The sequence below is a fragment of the Camelus ferus genome, chromosome 1, assembly GCF_009834535.1.
Source record: "Camelus ferus isolate YT-003-E chromosome 1, BCGSAC_Cfer_1.0, whole genome shotgun sequence".
NCBI lineage: Eukaryota > Metazoa > Chordata > Mammalia > Artiodactyla > Camelidae > Camelus > Camelus ferus.
In genome coordinates, this window is record NC_045696.1 from 35350600 (window position 1) to 35362793 (window position 12194).

The window sequence follows — 12194 nt, forward strand, 5'->3', positions numbered from 1 at the left end:
CTTGATTGGAGGACAGGCCAGGAACTTACGCAGTCCCTGGATTCTAAACACAGAGATCTATTTCGGTTCCCAAAGAACCTAGCGAGTCATAGACGGAGTTAAGTTCTCACTTTGTTCACTTGACTAAGCAAATGCCTCTGATGACTTGCAAATAGAAAGCCCTATCTTATTACATAAAAAGATTAGATTTTTTGCGATTATCAGACAACACTCTGAACAGACATTTTTCTTAGGACAGTAGAGCAGTCTCAGTGATTCCAGGGTATTCTGCACTCACAATTTTTGAGGAGTGGGAAGCAATTATTAGTGATTTCATGTCTGTTTTCTCGTTTTGACAAGGAAAAGGAAAAATAAAATATATTTTATTTTCATACTATTACAGTAGCATCAGTATTTGTGTGACTCTGCAAATGGCAAGAATCTCACCTAAAGAATTCATTTATTTTTCCAAGTTTTGTGTTGGGGAATGTTTGTGAAAACTTTACATGAGATCTTTACTTGATCTCTATATGTGTGCACCTTTACATACATATGTATATGTGTATATGGACAATAGTATCTCAAAAAAGTTTGCAATTATCCTCTTAGAAATGAAAATATGAGACACAAATATAGTGGTTCACTTGAACGAGTCTGAAGCAGAATGCTTAAATTCCTCTCAAATATAGTGAATCAGTGACCATCTAAAAATAATTGTAACTAATGTCAGTGTATCTCAACAAAAGCTAGAAGTAGACAAATGCAGAGAACTTCATATATTTTCTGGCAACATGTGTTTAAGTCTATCATTTATATTAAAGTTAATCTAAATACATTTTTGCTATAAATTGTAGTATTCTCCTGCCTACGCCCACCTCTACCATTTATTTTTGAGTAATCTTGGGCAAACATTTTTAAGCCTATGGAGCTAGGCGTATTAATCAGGTATAACAATGTTTGGGAAGAACAGAATTTTGTTCTAGTTATAAAACAAATGGGCCCATTTATATTGTTATCTATAAATCTTTTTCTTCTATTAAATATTTTGTGATTCTGTGCTTCCAAGTAGTTATAGAATTTTAGAAATGGATATAAAAGAGTGATAAGATTATTGCTATTCGCAGTGTGTACAGCATTCTTAAAGTATCTCTAGGAAAAAACTTTCTGGGATTTCTAAATCCAATAAAAGCCATTAGGCATTTCTGAGAGAAGCACACAAATAAATGGTAACGACTCTTCCAAGGTTACAAAGAAAGAATTCAGGAAAAAATTATTATAGTTGTACAGGGTAATGATGTACAGAATAATTTATAATACATATATATTTAAAACATATACCAAGAAAATTAAGAACTTAGATGAAATAGATATTGAAGAAATATAACAAAATTAGCATAAAATAAAATATAAAATCTGAATTGACAATTAATAAAATAGCCAACAAAAATATGTAAGACAACGAGAGTGAAAATTTTAAAACATTGCTGAAATGAATTAAATAAGACCTAAATAAATTGGAGAAATTGAATTCATTTTTTAAAGCTTTTCCATGAAGATATCTCCAGACTCAAATAAATGATAGTATTGGTGATTCCTATTAAATATTCAAGGCATTGTACACAGCACTGTCAGAAAAGAGAAGGAAGAAACACTTTCTAACTCATTTTACCAGGCCAGCATATCCCTAATGCTAAAACCTGAAAAAACATTACAAAAAACAAAATTACTGATTAATATCTTTGCAGTAATTAATTACTGATTAATATATATGCAGAAATCATTAGCAAAACATTAGCAAATTGAATGCAGAAATACATTAAAAGATAACAGACTATGACTATGTAGGATTTATCGTGGGACTACAAATTTGTTTTAACATTCATAATCAATCATTGTAATTTACCATATCAGAATAAGGGATATAAACCATATGATCCTTCTAAAAGAAGCAGGAAAAAAAATTAACAGCATTCAACATTCATTCATGATGAAAGCTTTTCCCAAAATGTTTTCAGCTAACATCATAGTTAATGGTGATGTTGATGGCTAATTTTATGTCAACCTGGCTGGGCCAAAAGGTGCCCAGGCATTTGGTCAAATATTTTGGGTGTTTCTATGAGGATACTTTTGGATGAGATTAACAGTTAAATGGGTAGATTTTGAATACTCAGCAGATTGCTCCCCATGATGTGCTCCTCTGAGCAAGAGAGAATTCTACAGTAGACTGCCTTCAGAGTCCATCTGCAGCATTGACCCTTACGGTTCTACAGCAATTCCTTTAGACTCAAACTGGAACATTGGCTCTCCTGAGTCTCCAGCCTGCAGCCCTACCCTAAAGAATTTGTCCTCGCCAATCTTCATAATCACGTGAGTCAATTAGTAAATCTCATTTTTATACTCATGCTTGCGCGCGCGCGCACACACACACACACACACACACACACACACACACCCTATTGGTTCTGTTTCTCTGGAGACCAATAACTAATGCACTGATATATTCAATACTTCCCCTGCAAGATCATGAAGAGAAAGATGGATGCTCTCATCACTTTTTTTCAGCATTGTACTGAAAGTCTCAGTCATTGCAATAACATAAGAAAATCAAGAAAAGGCATGAAGATTCAAAAGGAAGAAGTAAACTGTCTCTGTTCAGAGATTGCAAGATTGTTCTCATAGGAAATCCTAAGGAATATACAACACAACTAGAACCAATGGGTGAATGTATCAAGGTTGCAAGATAAAGGTCAATACAATTGATCAAATATATATTTATATACTAGGAGCAAAAAATTGGAAACTAAATCTGCTCAGAACACATAAAACAAGGAATGAATTTAACAAAAGATGTGCAAGGCATTTACACAGAAAATCACAAAACGTTGCTGACAGAAATTATAGAAGATATCAATAAATGAAAATATACATGTCCGCATGTTGGAAGACTCAAAATTAGTAAAATAGTAATTCTTCTCTAATTGCAATCTCAACTATACTCTTAGAACATTTTCTTCACGGAAAAATGTCAATCTGATCCAAAATTGTGTATGGAAATGCAAATGACCTAGAATAGCCAAAGCCAAAGGAGGAAGTAGTAGAACAAACTGATGTTAACACTTCTTCTATCCAAATACTTAGTATTCAAGACAGTGTGGTACTGATAAAGTGACAGACCTATAGATCAGTAAAACAGAATAAAGAATCCAGAAATATACCTACATGTATATGCTATATTGCTTTTGACAAAAATGTCCAAAGGATTTAACAAGTAGAGAAAGTCATTTGAATAAACAGTGCTAGAAAAAGTGAACATTCATATAGGAAAAAAGCAAATATTTAACCTTGTCAAAACCATACAAAATGTTAGCTCTAAGTCAATCAAATGCTTAAATAGAAAAGCTAGAATTACAAAGCACATAGGCAAAAACAGAAGTGAATTTTTGCCAGTTTGAAGTAGACAAAGAATTCTTAGGACATAAAAGCACAACATATAAAAGAAAAAATTATAAACTGGACGCTGAAAATTAGAAACTTGTGTATTTCAAAATAAAGTCTTAAGACAATAAAAAGGTAAGCCAACAGCTGAGAGAAAATATTCACAATATATCACAAAGGATTTCTATTCAGAAAATATAATTTACTTTTAATATTTAACAATATACAGACAACTAGTCTTTTAAAAAGGTGAAATTTTGACTGGATATCACAAAAGAGGACATACAAATGGATAATAAGCACATAAAAAGATGCATTAATCATCAGGAAAAATGCAAATTAAAAACACAGTGAGAAACCACTACTCTAGATGAGAACGGTTAAATTTAAAATGTTATGGACAAGGGTTTAGAACTCCTGGATCTCATGTACAGTGTTTCTGAGAAAACGAAAGTTACTTTAAATATTTAAAATATCTGCCTTACGATCTAGCCATTTCATTTCTAGGTATTTACCCACTAGAAATGAAAATAAATATTTAACAGAAATGCTTGAATATGAATTTCTATAGCTACTTTATTCACAATAGCTAAAAGCTGGGAAAAGCCAAATATCTATCCAGAAGTGAAAAGGTTAAAAAAAAAAAAAGGCTACTTTCCTGTAATGGAATAAGTCTCAGCAATAAAAAGAAACAAACTACTGAGGCATACAACAACACGGATTATCTGAAACTCATTTCCCTGAGTGAAAAAAGTCACAGACGAAATAATGCATCCTGTAAGACTCCATTCAATTAATATTCTAGAAAATGCAAACTAATGGATTGTTACTAAAAGTATATCAATGATTGCCTGGGGCTGAGCAACAAAGGAGAGATAGACTGCAGATAGGCATGAAGACACTTCTGGGGGTGACGGAAATACTGTACATCTTGTTTTTGGGGTGGGTGGTCACAGATGTTTATATCAAGATTCAAATACATCTACACTTTAAATAGATGCAGTTGTATGAAAATTATAAATAAATAAAGGCAATTTTAAATATGGAAACAAATACATCATCAAGTAGAGTATGGTACATCCACGGGACTAAAGGTTGATGTTAACTTTGAAAATGATTGTTAACTGTTGGTAATAACATCTTGTAAAATGCTATAAAATAACTAGCCTAATAGATTGGTTTATTTAGAACGATTGGAGCTATGTAAATGAAAAAGGGAGGATATGTGTTAAGATATCCTTCAGGGGTTTTTCCCTACATTATGTAAGTGCCAAACGTTCTGTAAATGAGAGAAATTCCTTTTGTTCTAAAACTACTTTTAAGTGATGCTGATATGATAGGGGTGGTAGGATGAGCGAAGAGCCCAAGAACTTCTGCGTCCCTTTGCAGCATTACTTAGCTTTGTCAGGTTTCTTCTAAAGAGATTTGTCTCGAGCTGCCTGCAATGCTTTTTGGAAACCAGACAGGTAGAAGACAACCAGTAAGTGAGGCATCACCTGCTAATCTGATAGTAATTGATGCTGTAGCTCTAAAGAAAAGAAAAACAAAAGGGAACATACACATTAATGGCAATATATATTGACAAGACAGGCACACGTTACTATTGAGAGGACTGACTTCAGCATACCAGTTGGTATAACCAATAGTATAATGTCCAGTTAAAATAAATAAAAGAAACTGGTGTAGTACATTCAAAGGTAATGGTAGTTCAATTTGCTTAATAAGTAAGAGTATTAGCACTATAGAAGACCTTATAAATCACAGGTCAAAACAACATGTTGCCAATTAATATAGTAAAACAGCAGAGACTTGTTTAGGATTACAGGCCAAGTTTGGGCAGAAATGAGACAACTGTCTTTCAGAATTAGGCTTTTTTTAATGAAAGCATAGGTTTCATTCATCTCTGATACATTACTGTATTAATTTTAAGTAAACTTTTGTGGGGTTTTTTCCTACTCAAAAAGTCTGGGAGAGTGTACATTTTTTGATCCATTACTTACATATCATTAATTCCTGGGTTACAAATGAATAAAATTACTATATTTTCATGTGATTTATATTTACATTAAATAAGAAATCCTCTTTTTCAAGTTCCCATTCAAATTACATAACTGTATCATTGTAAAATCATATCTAAAGTATATAACCTGACTCCCACAACCACAATAAAATACTCAAATAAATTGGGTCTATAAAATGTAATAGAGGGGGAAAAATCCTTTTTCATTTTAGCCTCTATTTTTCTCAGTCTTTTCTTTCTAGTGGCATAATGGTCATAATATGACAAAAATAATTTTTTCTCTTTGATATACAGGACTGAAAAAAGTCTTAGGAGCTTTTGTGTATGTTCACATGAACTTTAACTAAAACAGTCTTGGTGTCAACGTTCTAATCACTGCATTCAAGTGGTTGTCATCATTCCTTTAACCAAACATGTTGATCTTAAATCTCCCTGGAGTTCATGTCACCGTACAGAATTAACTGTTTACCCTAGTTAGAGTGAACTTGTAGGTTCTAATCAATGACAGGAATTTTCTTTTTCACGTATTAAATAAAATGTCAACATTCACACAATATTTTAGATATATTTCGTAAGTAGTGGGACTCTGCAGACAAGCTGTAGCCGAAGACTCTTCTCATAACATGACAGTTAATTTTTGATTGTGGCTGAGTCTGGCATTAAATGTTCCTGCTGTGAAGAGACGGATAATTTTAGTTAGAGGTTATACAGTATACCCTGTATAGTATATACCCATATAGTATACCCATATAGTATACCCATATAGTAGGTGGTCCTGGATATTTAATTCCATGGTACATATTTAACATTGTCTTGTTACTAACTTTATTTTCCCCCTCTGGTTGAAATAAAACTTCAGCTCAAATATTGAAATCACCATTTGTAGGTCTTTCCAAAGAAACTGGTAAGTAGAATATTTAAATTACACAATTTTCCTGCAGATTTTTTTATTTAAGAAAATCCTGGCACTCCATTTTCTGGTAGAAATATCTTTGGAGGAGTATATCTGACATGCTGGCTCTCTCCCCTAAACCATAGATACACCCTCTTTCAAATTTTCAAATTAATATATTTCATATTACATTCTTTTCACCCAGTTTAGCTGTTTTAAAAAGCTCAATAAGAAATACAAACTAGTAATATAATTTCAAATTGCAAATAAATCTATTTAATCAGCATATTCTCTTAATATCTACCTTCAGTTACTCCTTTTTAAATTTAAAAATACTGAATTTCTGGAATTTTAAAAACCATAAAGGAAAATCGAGTTCTGAAAAAAAATTGTAATTCTTCATAATCAAATCACTGTTTTTAGGAAAATAAATTAAAGCCACTAAGACAAGGAATAACTAACATTTTGGGGGGAATGTTTGTATTTGTTAAACTTTATAATATGCCACTGCTTTTTATTTTCACTTTCATTTACCATCTTTGGAAGAAAAATAGAGAATCACTAGGCATTAGAAAAAATGACTCCATGTAAATCACAAATAAAATGTATCTATTGATCTCTAATCATGGCCTGTGACTGAATTTACTTTAAAGAGTTCATGCCTTCTGTATGTCTTGAGCTCATCCTCACTTTTGTTCTAGTTGCTGCCGATCATTGTTTCATTACCCAGCCCAGCCTTCCTCTGGAAGCCATTCATTAGGGAGCAGTAAGACAGACTTATGCAACATCATCGGCCTTTCTTCCCAATACATTAGCTGACTTGCTAGCTAAGTCAGGAAGTACAGATGAAAAAAATTTGTTCTTAGGAAGACCTCTTGAGAAGGTACTAATGAGATCATTCAGGAATATCTAAATATTTATTAAATGCCCATATACAAAGTAAGATGATGGAAAGAAGTGTCTGGATCAGATAGATTGAATCACTTTCTGTCACTCAGAATTCTGTTTACTGTTTCTGTAAGAATTCACTGCTTTCTAGAGAGTTTGTTATTGAGCAAAAATATTGGAACTTAGTTTGTATGTTAGGATGATTTGGGGGGTATTATACCTATACCTGTAATTTGTATCTGCCTTTTTCTTTTCCCTTTTTAACTTTTCTGTTTATTCTATTGTAGTATAACCTGGTAAAGTATATCGCAAGATTTCCATTGCCTAAGATTTCTTTGAAGAGTCCCTGAGTGTCGTAGGTCTTATGGAAACATCAGTCACTGTCCTAATTCTAGGACTGTGATGCTTCATAAAGCAAAGACGTATCCAAGGGAATAAAAACTCATTTTTCTGAATTGGAAAACCTCTCTGTAATATTCAGAAACTGTGTTAAACAGGCTGACTTCTGTTTTCAGTCCTACGTGGAAGCTTTTCTTCACCCAAAGCTAACCTCGTATATTGTTAAATTCTTGGATAGATAAATATATAAAGATGAAGGAGCTAGGTGTTTCTATTAACCTCACAAATAATGCATTAAAATTTTTCTCTAGTTCTTTTCTTATAGCCTTAAGATTAATTTTAAAAAATGCAAGTGTCTACAAAACGAAACTCAGGTAATTGTACATTGATTAGGAAAATAAATGAAAGACTGTCTACTAGACCTGAGCCAACACGAGGTATAGAGCAACTACAGGACTTGAGTGTCACTAGCTCTTCCTGTAATATGCTGGTCCTGAGAACAAATAAGGACTTTAAATCTCACAGCCGCCAACCAGGCTTTCTCTTTAAATCAGATGCTACAGTCATTCTATTCCACAATGAGTTATTTTGCAAATAAAAAAAAGATCGCTAGTTTGCTAAATGTTGATGCCTCTAAAATGACGGTCACTTACATGTGGTGCAATTAATTAAAAATACAAATTAAACTTTGTGGATATTAAATAGCTTTTTACAGGAAGTCTAAAAATTGAAATCTTGCTGGATATAATGTTTAATTTCTTTGGCAGTCATTTAAAATATTCATACATAATAGTTGTATTCTTATTCTTTATTCAAGCATGAGACCCTTCTGACTGTGTGGTTTGGTTTGTTGGAAGTTTAAAGGTATAAGAGTGCCCTTCTTCCTATTTGGGGGAAAAAACCCACAAAATAAAATACTGCATTTTGAGGATTTTAAATTTTAAAAACTAAAAGTAAAGAGAACAATTTTACATATTGAATATATTTGCATGGTCTTGTTAAACTGTAATTTTGTTTTGCTCATATCACTCTTTAAATTTCTCTGTATAAAATCAGTTTATTATGAATGGTAATAAGTTAGCATAAAGATTGCTAAATAAATTCAATCGGTATACAGAAAGTATTTTTCTGCTATTTGTTTGTTGCTTGCCTTAAGAATAATTTCTGGCTCTCTCTAGGGGTCATAGTTCATTTAACCAGCCCTTAATATTGTCTAGGCAACCCAGTTGTCTATGTTTTTAAAGGAGTGGGCATATATGATTACTAATTTAATTTTTTATCAAAAATTTAGTATCCGTATCAATCTATTCAAAAACAATGAAACAAGTCTTACCAAGTCACTCATGTTATGTGAGTAACTCTGCCTACGTTTCTGGGTTTTGTAAAACTGAAAAGGAAAATAAAAGAAGCAAGCTAGTAGATAGAGTGTTGAAGTCTGACATAAAATGAATCTCAAAAAGGGAAAAACAGAACAATAAAAAACCCTAAACTTTAGGTATATTATCATGAATGTGAATTCCACTTTCATTTATTCAACAAATATTGATGGTGGACCTGCTATGTGCTGGGTCCTGTTGTAGATGCTGGCAACACGGCTATGAACAAAACCGACCAAAATCTCTGCTCTCCTCGCATTTACACTGTTTGCTTAGTTACATAGTGTTTTGGATGAAGCCATCTTTTGAGGGCCTCGAACACTGGTCACAGGTGGTCAGTAGGCTCCTTGGCATCCGCAGGCCTCGTTACATTGCTAGCACAGTCAAGTTCTGGACAGCATCAGGCTCATCACAACATAGTGCATATTTCTCAGTTTTGGCATATTCCTCCATCAGTGAAGGGCCCCTTGTAACCCACCAAACATAGTTCAGAGTTAGAAAACTGTTAAGGACAGTTTAATCACATTTCCTTAACTTTTCCAGTAAATTTGACTAAACCATACACTTTGCAGAAAATATCTATAATACACTGAAAATCTTACATTCATGTTATTCACATTATTCATTTTAATGGGGAAAATCAATGAGGAAGCACAGCATAAAGAGGAGAAGGATAAAGAAACTGGGTCATTCATCCCAATACTTGTTAGTGTGGAAACGGACAGATTTCTCTGAACCAGGAGTCTAACGTCACACTTCCTTATCTTGATTCCTCAGGGCTATGACGAACTCATCACAGGGTCCAGATAAAGTAAGTAAAAGAATGTTATGTGATTGGATGAAACTCACACACAGACATTCATAACCCATCTTAATTAGTACCAATCAGGAAACTAATTAAACTCGACCTAAAAATAAAGTAGTGCTGCTTCCTGTGAAGACCTCTGGGCTTTGTGTCAGCGAGTTGATCTGACACCTGAATCTCCAGCTGCGGGAGCTGCGGTTTCTGCAGAGCCCTCTAGTGGAGAGCATGGCCTACAGCAGTTTCCCAAACCAGGAGCCTGACAATAAAAAAATCCTTCATGAAATCGAATGACGTGAGTACCGGCACCTGCCATCACTCCTTCACGTGTTTAGAAGCGATGGCACCTCCAACGTATAGGCACGTATAGGCCGATTTCCTGTATGTGAACTTGATTTGTAAATTTATTCCAGCTTTTGTACTCCAAGGTGAATTGATAAAATGTCTAAGTTTTCACTTGAGCCTTGACCTGTGCAAGTGTTCCAAAAAATAAGTATTAAATATTTGAGCCTAAACTGAGTTAGAAAAACTGAAAAGTAACACATGTGAAGGAGTAAGAAGATAACATGCACATTTTGAATCCTTCCATTGCCATAATTAAGAACTAGAGGAGGGTTTCATTTTTTTCTAGAAAAAAAAATTGTATCAATATATTTGTAATTATTTTTAAATGCTTTAGGTGCAATCCCCTTTACCTTGATTTATTTTTTAATTTAGTTACCTTTGGAGCCTTAATTACCTCTGTAAAATGTATATTTTTTTATTTAAGGAAATATACTTGGATATGTAAAAACCTAGAGTTTGAAACAGAAGTAACTTCCATTTTAACTTGGGAAATACTGCACAGGTAAAGATGATTGACATTAAAATGTGGATTACCTGCCACATTTTAAATTATTTATCATTATTTAACCACTGTATTGACATGACAGAATAGGGATCACTGACCCAGAGCACAGTCTAGGAGACAAATTAGAAAAGCAGGTGAGGTTATTTGGGCTCTTGTGGAAACCAGAGTATCCGTGAAAAATCACAAATGTTTGACACTGTTGAATATAAGATCCCTATGACTTAATTTGGATTATTTTTCCTGATCCCAGCTGAATTGACAACTATGGTTAGACAAGCACATAGTCAGTTAATTTTTCTGTATTGAGTAATGCTATTTTATGTTCAGGGTTACAAGATACTTGAGAAACAAAATTGAAGCCATGTGTTCTCAAAATATATTTCTATAGAGCATTTAATAATCCTTTACTACCTTTTGTTTTTTGTTAAAAACTACTCTGGATGCACCTACATTTTTACCTCATCCATAAATGTATTTTCAATTATGACATCATTAAAACAATTTTCCTTCAACCAGTTAGTCATATTGCTGTTATTTGTTTTACAGAACCATATTCTCAATACACCAAAAAAAAAAAAAACCATAAAACAATGCTATTCTGTATTTAAAATGAATTCATTAGAAATGAGGAAAATGACTTTTTCATCTTCAGATAAACCTCCTCATACTTGTGAACACAAATTCATTTTGTATTAAGTCATAGTTTGCTTTTACAATGGTTTTCTTATGCTTGTTTAAGCTTTGCAAATCTCCTTGGATAGATAAAATTTGGCCTCAATAACATTCTTGGGAAATAATCATCAAACTGTAATTATCACATATTCAACATACCCGAAATAAAATGAAAAATTATTACACATGCTTATGTTGAATAGTGTCTTCTCTCTTCTAGATAATGTTTGGTATTTACTTTGTCAGGAAAGAACTTAAAATACTGGGCAGACAATCCATACCCTTGAAATAGTTCATTAACAATGCAGATGAGTGAATTATAAAATGCTTACAAGAGTAATATAGCTAGAAGTGAAGTAATACTTGACAGCAAAGATGAATCTATCTTGGCTCTATACATTCAAGAAGAGAGGGATTTGGGGTAATAAAGTATTATCTAACTAGTTTGTGGGAGCATTAGGTCTATCTTGAATTTTACTGGGAGATGAGGTTGAATTGATTAAGCTATGACTCCCAAATTTTTACCATCTGACTTTTTAAAATATTAATGCTTGGATTTAAATGTATACCTACATATTTATATTAATTTTCCAAACAAAATCTTTGTATTCTGGAACTTTGCCATACAAAATATTGTCAGATCTGCAGAGACATTGCCTGGGGACTTGTCCGAACTGCAGAATCTCAGGCCTTGTCCTAGATTTACTAAATCAGAGTCTGCATTTGAACAAGCTCCCCAGTCTCCTATGTATTAAAGATTGAGGCCTCCAGCTCTAGAAAACACTATTGGCTGGTGTATTAACACAGTATTTCACGAGCGCGCGGGCGCGTTTGTGTGTGTGAATGTGAGTGTACTTAAGTATATGGATGTGTATGTGTGTAAATATGTATCATCATTTCTCAAAAACTGACTTAAAAGGACTATGATACTGGTTCTGTCT